The 5,902-nt window shown below is 50.5% G+C and overlaps 1 non-coding gene across 1 annotated transcript; it reads right to left on the bottom strand.

The window, feature by feature from the left end:
- Positions 1–258: 258 nt before the first annotated feature.
- On the bottom strand, positions 259–341 carry TRNAL-UAA (transfer RNA leucine (anticodon UAA)). Its single transcript has one exon. It is a non-coding gene; the product is annotated as a tRNA-Leu (tRNA).
- Positions 342–5,902: the final 5,561 nt, after the last annotated feature.

Below are 5,902 nucleotides of genomic sequence, written 5' to 3'. Positions count from 1 at the left end.
CAGCAGTGCTACAAATATCCACCCCCGCCCCCCAATCCAGATCAAGGAATTCAAGGGAAATCATAGAATATTATGACAAGGTCTATAGAAAAAGCTAAACCAGACCAAGTGAGTTAGGGAGGGCCTAAGTTAATCATTTACTTTAGTATTGTTCAGTGTGATGACTGAATGTCAAGGGGAGTCAAGAAGAACTGTGGAAAGAAAATGGTTTTTATCCCTATTGTTAAATGGAGATGTTGGGTGGGGAAAAAATACTTCTACCAGAAGTGGGGTTTGAACCCACATGGGTATATGTCCATTGGATCTTAAGTCTAATGCCTTAACCACTTGGCCATTCTGGTGATTGACAGGCTGGTGCTCTGGCCATAGTGAGTTTTACTCCCTGGAGCAATAACTCATTCACTAAGGTTTCGTGACTCTTTAGCAAGTCAGGGGAAAGCTGTGAGGACAGGTATTTCCTGTTCTCCCCCTCATGCACTTTCAGCTCAGTCCATACCTCTCTGAGCTCCATCTCTTTCTTCTTGACGGTAATTTGCAGAGATCCTGCCTACCACAGCTGCAAGGATCACCGTTAAATGGAGTCCTGAGGGGCTCTTATCTGCCAGTAAGTTGCATAGTTTAGTGGTGTGCTTGGCTCTTTTTAGAAGGAACTGAGTTTAAGGCCCACTCCAATAAAGCCAGCAGCTCCTCTTTGAAGCATTAGTGTTTAAATAGTACCCCTTTGCTCTGCATTTCCTTATCTGCCCCCCCCCCCCATGTCTCCTTTTCCCCAGTCCCCTGTGGATTACAGCAGGGAGGTGAAGGCAGTTGTGGAAATGGGCTTTGATCATCAGGCAAGGAGAAGTAGGGTGTGTGGTGACAGCGTAACCTGCCTGGTGGCTTGCCTGCCAGGTGTCATTGTGGGGGACACCTAGACAGACCTCTGGTGAGCAGTGAGGAGGAGCTTGCAGTTGTGGTCCATTTTGGTACCAGTGGTGTGGAGAGAGATCCTGAAAGCTAAATGTTAGGGTGACCATATGTTCTGTTTTGGCTGGGACAATCCCTTTTTTAAGCCCTGTTGGCAAGAGCAAATGGGACAGATGCACAGTTTTGCCAAAAAAGTGGGATGCAACCCCTAGCAGGGAGCGGAGGAACATGCACAGGGGGGCGGGGAGGACAACACCAGCCCCGCATGGGAGGAAGTGCTCAGGAGAGCAGCTTGGGCCAGGCCAGCCCTGCATGGGAGGGAGGCAGAGGGTCTCGGGCCATTCCACTGGGGCCTCAGGCTGGCCCTGTGCAGGCAGGAGGCAGGGAGGGCTCAGGCCAGTCCCACGGGGAGCGGGGCCTTGGACCCCTCGTGGTGTGTCCCATTTTCCCCTTTGGGAAAATATGGTCACCCTACTAAATGTAGACTGCTAGGTCAAAGGCTCAGGGACAGGGCCTCAGCGGTAGTACTCTGTGAAATGCTTTGCTTCCTAGGCAAGTCCAGCTAGGCATGGGGAATGCGAGGGTCTCCGTTTGTGGTTGAAAAGATAGTGCCAAGAAGGAAAGTTTAAGTTGATTAGACACTGGGGAACATTTTTGCTGGCCGGCTTCACCTGAGTCAAAATGGAACCAGATGACTGCCAAATGAATAAATAAGATACCGGAGGAATGTTTAAAGCGAGAGCTGGAGGAGAGGCTGCAGAAGCTGAGGAGCCCCTAAAGCAGCCAGAGACATCTGTTAAAGACATGGGTAGTGCAGTGGTGTGTGCACGTGTCTAGGAAATGGGATGCTGCACATTACAAGTGTATAGGTGATGGGGACAGGGAATTTACACAGGTAAGTTCTGCAGAAGGTGGAACTATATGGGGCTCTCAGCAAAGACAGGCACACTTCACCACCCATCACAGAGGCCCATGGGAGGTTGCTCAGGAATTTGGAGTGTGTGGGCAGAGAGGCTTAGCTGGGTATTGTTTTAGTAGAGGGTATGTGTGTGTTCTTGTTCTGTTCGGCTGTAGGAAAGGATAAAGAAGTCCACAGATGCCATGCTTGTAATACGGTAAGAGATAGAGAAGCAGCTAGAACGCCAACAGAGTAGCTTTTATAGAAAAGGCATCCGGTAAAGTGGACAGTGCTGAGGAAAGATGGAGTGTCTGAGGATTGACCAATTATGGTGAATGCTCTACACAGATCACCTAAAAAACGGATCTGAGCATGTTCTGGAATGACGAGACCTTTTGAAATGAAAGGCCAACTACGCCAAGTGTCAGCCCACCATCCACTGCTGTTTATCAGATTGATGGACTATGTCAGAGGGAAGATCCCAATAGGAAAAGGCGAGAAGCTGCTCTATGCAGACAATATAACAATAAAGGCATCCTCAAAAGAAGGATGGTAGAAGAAATGGTAAACCAGTGATATGACCAGTAAGCAGGAATGGGATGAAAATGAGCATGACTAAAACGGAGGTCAGGTGGGTCAGTACAGGTGTGACGGAGATTAATAGTGTGCCATTAAACCAGACTGAGCAGTTCAAGTACCTTGGCAGTGGGATTACAGAAGTTGGCAAGTTTGAATGGGAGATCCAGTCTAGACTAGGGAGTGCTGGAAGAGTGTGGAATAACATTTCAGGTGATGTCTATGAGAAGAGTATGCCACCAAGACTGAAAGTACGACTGTACAGAACAATGATGCATCCTCCAATGCTGTCTGGTGCAGAAGCTTGAGTGGCAAATAGACGGCAGGTTCAACAGCTACAATTGTTTGAGATTAGATGTCTTCACACCAGAAGAGGAGTTCACGAACACAATGAAAGCACTGTGGGGGAAGTCAAAGTTCATGATATGACTGACAAAATCCAGAAAGTGCAATTTTGCTGATAGGGACCTATACAGAGGATGAATGAAGGAGACCTGGTGAAGAGAGCATGGAAGGAGAAGGTAGCAGGAAAGAGACCCCAAGGAAAGTTGAGGAAGCGATGGATGGATGGCATCAAAGAAAATGGCAAGCAGGTGGACCTTAGTGCCATCTAGGACAGAGGTGGTCAAACTACAGCCCACAGGCGACATCCGGCCTGTGGGACCATCCTGCCCGGCTCTTGAGCTCCTAGCCGGGGAGGCTAGCCCCTGGCACTTCCCCTGCTGTCCCCCCTCCCCCGCAGCTGCACAGGCAGCGTGGCTGGCTCTGGCTAGGCGGCATGGCTGCCAGTCCTGCCACTCTGAGTGGCATGGTAAGGGGGTGGGGAGTGGGGGTGTTGGATAAGGGGCAGGGGGTCCCGGGAGGCAGTTAGGGGACAGGAAGCAGTTGGATGGGGTGGAGGTTCTGGGGGAGGGGTCAGGGGACGGGGAACAGGGGGGTTGGATGGGCAGAGGTTTTTTGGGGGGGTGGTCAGGGGACAGGGAGCAGGGAGCGGTTGGATGGGGTAGAGGTTCGTGGGGGGGACGGTCAGGGGACAGGGAACAGGGGGAGGCTGGATAAGCGTGGGAGTCCTGGGGCGACAGCTAGGGGGCGGGGGTGTGGATAGGAATCGGGGCAGTCAAGGGACAGGGAGCAGGGGGGTTGGATCGGGGTGGGGTCCCAGGGGGGCTTTTTGGGGCAGGGGGTCACAGGACGGGGCTGTCAGGGGACAAGGAGCAGGGAGGTTGGATGGGTCGGAGGTTCTGAGGGGGGCAGTCAGGGGGCAGGAAGTGGGAGGGGTCAGATAGGGGGCGGGGGCCAGGCTGTTTGGGGGGGCATAGCCTTCCCTACCCGGCCCTCCGTAAAGTTTTGCAATCTCGATGTGGCCCTTGGGCCAAAAAGTTTGCCCATCCCTGACCTAGGACAAAAGAAGATGGTAGATGATGGTGTTACAACCCGACCCCAGATGATGGAGTAATGGAAAGAAAAAGTGTGTGTACGAGTGACAGAAGCAGCAAGAAACCACAGAAACAGACACAGAGAAGGAGCAGAAAAGCCAAGGACACAGCCAAGACAAGCACTGGGACATGGCCCTGAGCAAAGCTAGGAGAGAGCTTTGGAGCTAAGTGCTGCCTGGAATGGTGCTGGGAACTGTAATCAATTACATTGTCCCTCATTGTTTGATTCCTACTGTGTTCAGGGGAACACGACTTTGTACATTCTTTGTAACTGTAACAGAGTTGGCTGCCTCCCACACAACCCCTCAGGGCCAGGGGTAGCCTCAGTTTCTCTTGTTCCTGGGCTCCTCAGACTTCACACACCGGCTTCTTTCTGTGCAAACATCCCTCCTTAGGGTCTGGGTTTATTAATAGTTCAGTTACAAACAAAACTCAAAGTCTCAAAATAAAGTCCACACCATCAACCTCAGTTCCCTGCTTTTTGCAGGCCACTCCCAGCCCTACTTGGCTGGAGTCTTGTTCTGGTGTCTCAAGCTCTTCTGTAGCCATCTGCTCCCTGCAACCTGATGGAGTCTAATTCTCTGCAGCTCCCTCTGCCACAGCTACCCTCCGGCTCTTTATAGAGACCAGCTGCCCTCTCTCAGGCCCCATGGCAAGGCTGCTAATGAGGCACAGATGTGCTGCATCTGTTTCCTCTTCAAGGGACCCCATCCACCCTTTGATAATAAACAAACAAGACTGCATTAAAGAAATGCTTAACTCCATCATCAATTTCTCCTCCTTATTAGAACAATCCACCAGACTGTTGCCAGCACAGAGTGCCCGAGGCAAAGCAACAGCGGGTTCGTTGCCCGGTGTGCTTCGCGCCAATAAACACACCAGGGGGAGAAGCAAACAAAGTTTATTTGGGATCCCAAAGCGGTGCTAGGAGACAGGCACGTCTCAGATCAAGCACACTAACAGGAACTGTTTTTCTTCTTTTATACATTTTGCAGTTAAGCCTCACCCCCCCCCCCTTCCCCTCCCTTCCTCCCCTTCTACCCCTCCCTTCTCTGGTAACAATTACTAAGCAAATAACGATTACATTTAAGCAGTTAAGTCATTCTTGGCACCTATAAGCCTAGCTTGTTAGTAACTTCTTTAAACCGTTATCTTGTCCTTTTTCCTTTTAGCCAGAAACATTCAGGCCTCATTATTACTGCTTGAGCAGGAGGTTGCACACAGATAACTTGTTGCTTACATATTCCAATTGCACCTGGCTTTTGAGGTTGATTAGAGTTTAAACATGGAAGGATAGAGTTTGGTTCACTTAGGCCTAGTGCAGGAAGGCTTCATTGACACTTAGTGGCCTTCCACCCTCCCAAGTTACCTAGGGTGAGGCCTAGTGACGTCAACAACTCCCTCCTTTGAGAATACTCAACAAACCTTTGGCAGAGTTTTCTCATATTCTGTGGACAAGATATGATTAAGTGCTATGAAGCTGGGGTTTTCAATGAGAAGGTATGCCTGGATTTTTGAGGAACGGGGGGCACAAAGCATACGGAGGAGCATCTTAAAACAAGCAATCAGGAGGAGGGTGACCAGGCACAGTACCACACCGGTGAGGAGGAGACGCACAAGGCCACCCCCCAGTCCTCCTAGGTTGGGCAACCAACTTCAAAGGGAATTGAAACCTGTGGGTTCCCTTTCCTGGGCCTCCCACTGCTCAAAAGCCTGTTTGGCCGACAGGACGTGCTTGTTAATGTCCTGTGAGTTTTCCGGGACATAAGTACAACATTTATTCCCAATAAGGGCACACACCCCGCGCTGGGAGGCTAAAACATAATCTAAGGCCTGTCTGTTTTTCAGGGACAGCAACCGGAGCTGATATAGCTTTGAGTTAAGGCTCTTCTCTATGGCCAAGGTTTCATTGGCGAACTTGGTGAGAAACACAGAGAGCCTATGATAAAATTGGGTTAGCCGTTCCACCCCATAGGATGGGAGGAGGATCATATCCAACCTGTCTCCTTCCTTAATGGGCTCTGAGGTGGCATAAAAAGATTTACGCTGCCTGGGGTGGCCAGGGGTTGTCCCTTAATGCATACTG

This window comes from Chrysemys picta, chromosome 4, assembly GCF_011386835.1.
Source record: "Chrysemys picta bellii isolate R12L10 chromosome 4, ASM1138683v2, whole genome shotgun sequence".
In the NCBI taxonomy this organism is placed as follows: domain Eukaryota; kingdom Metazoa; phylum Chordata; order Testudines; family Emydidae; genus Chrysemys; species Chrysemys picta.
This window is presented reverse-complemented; position numbering and strand designations above follow the sequence as displayed.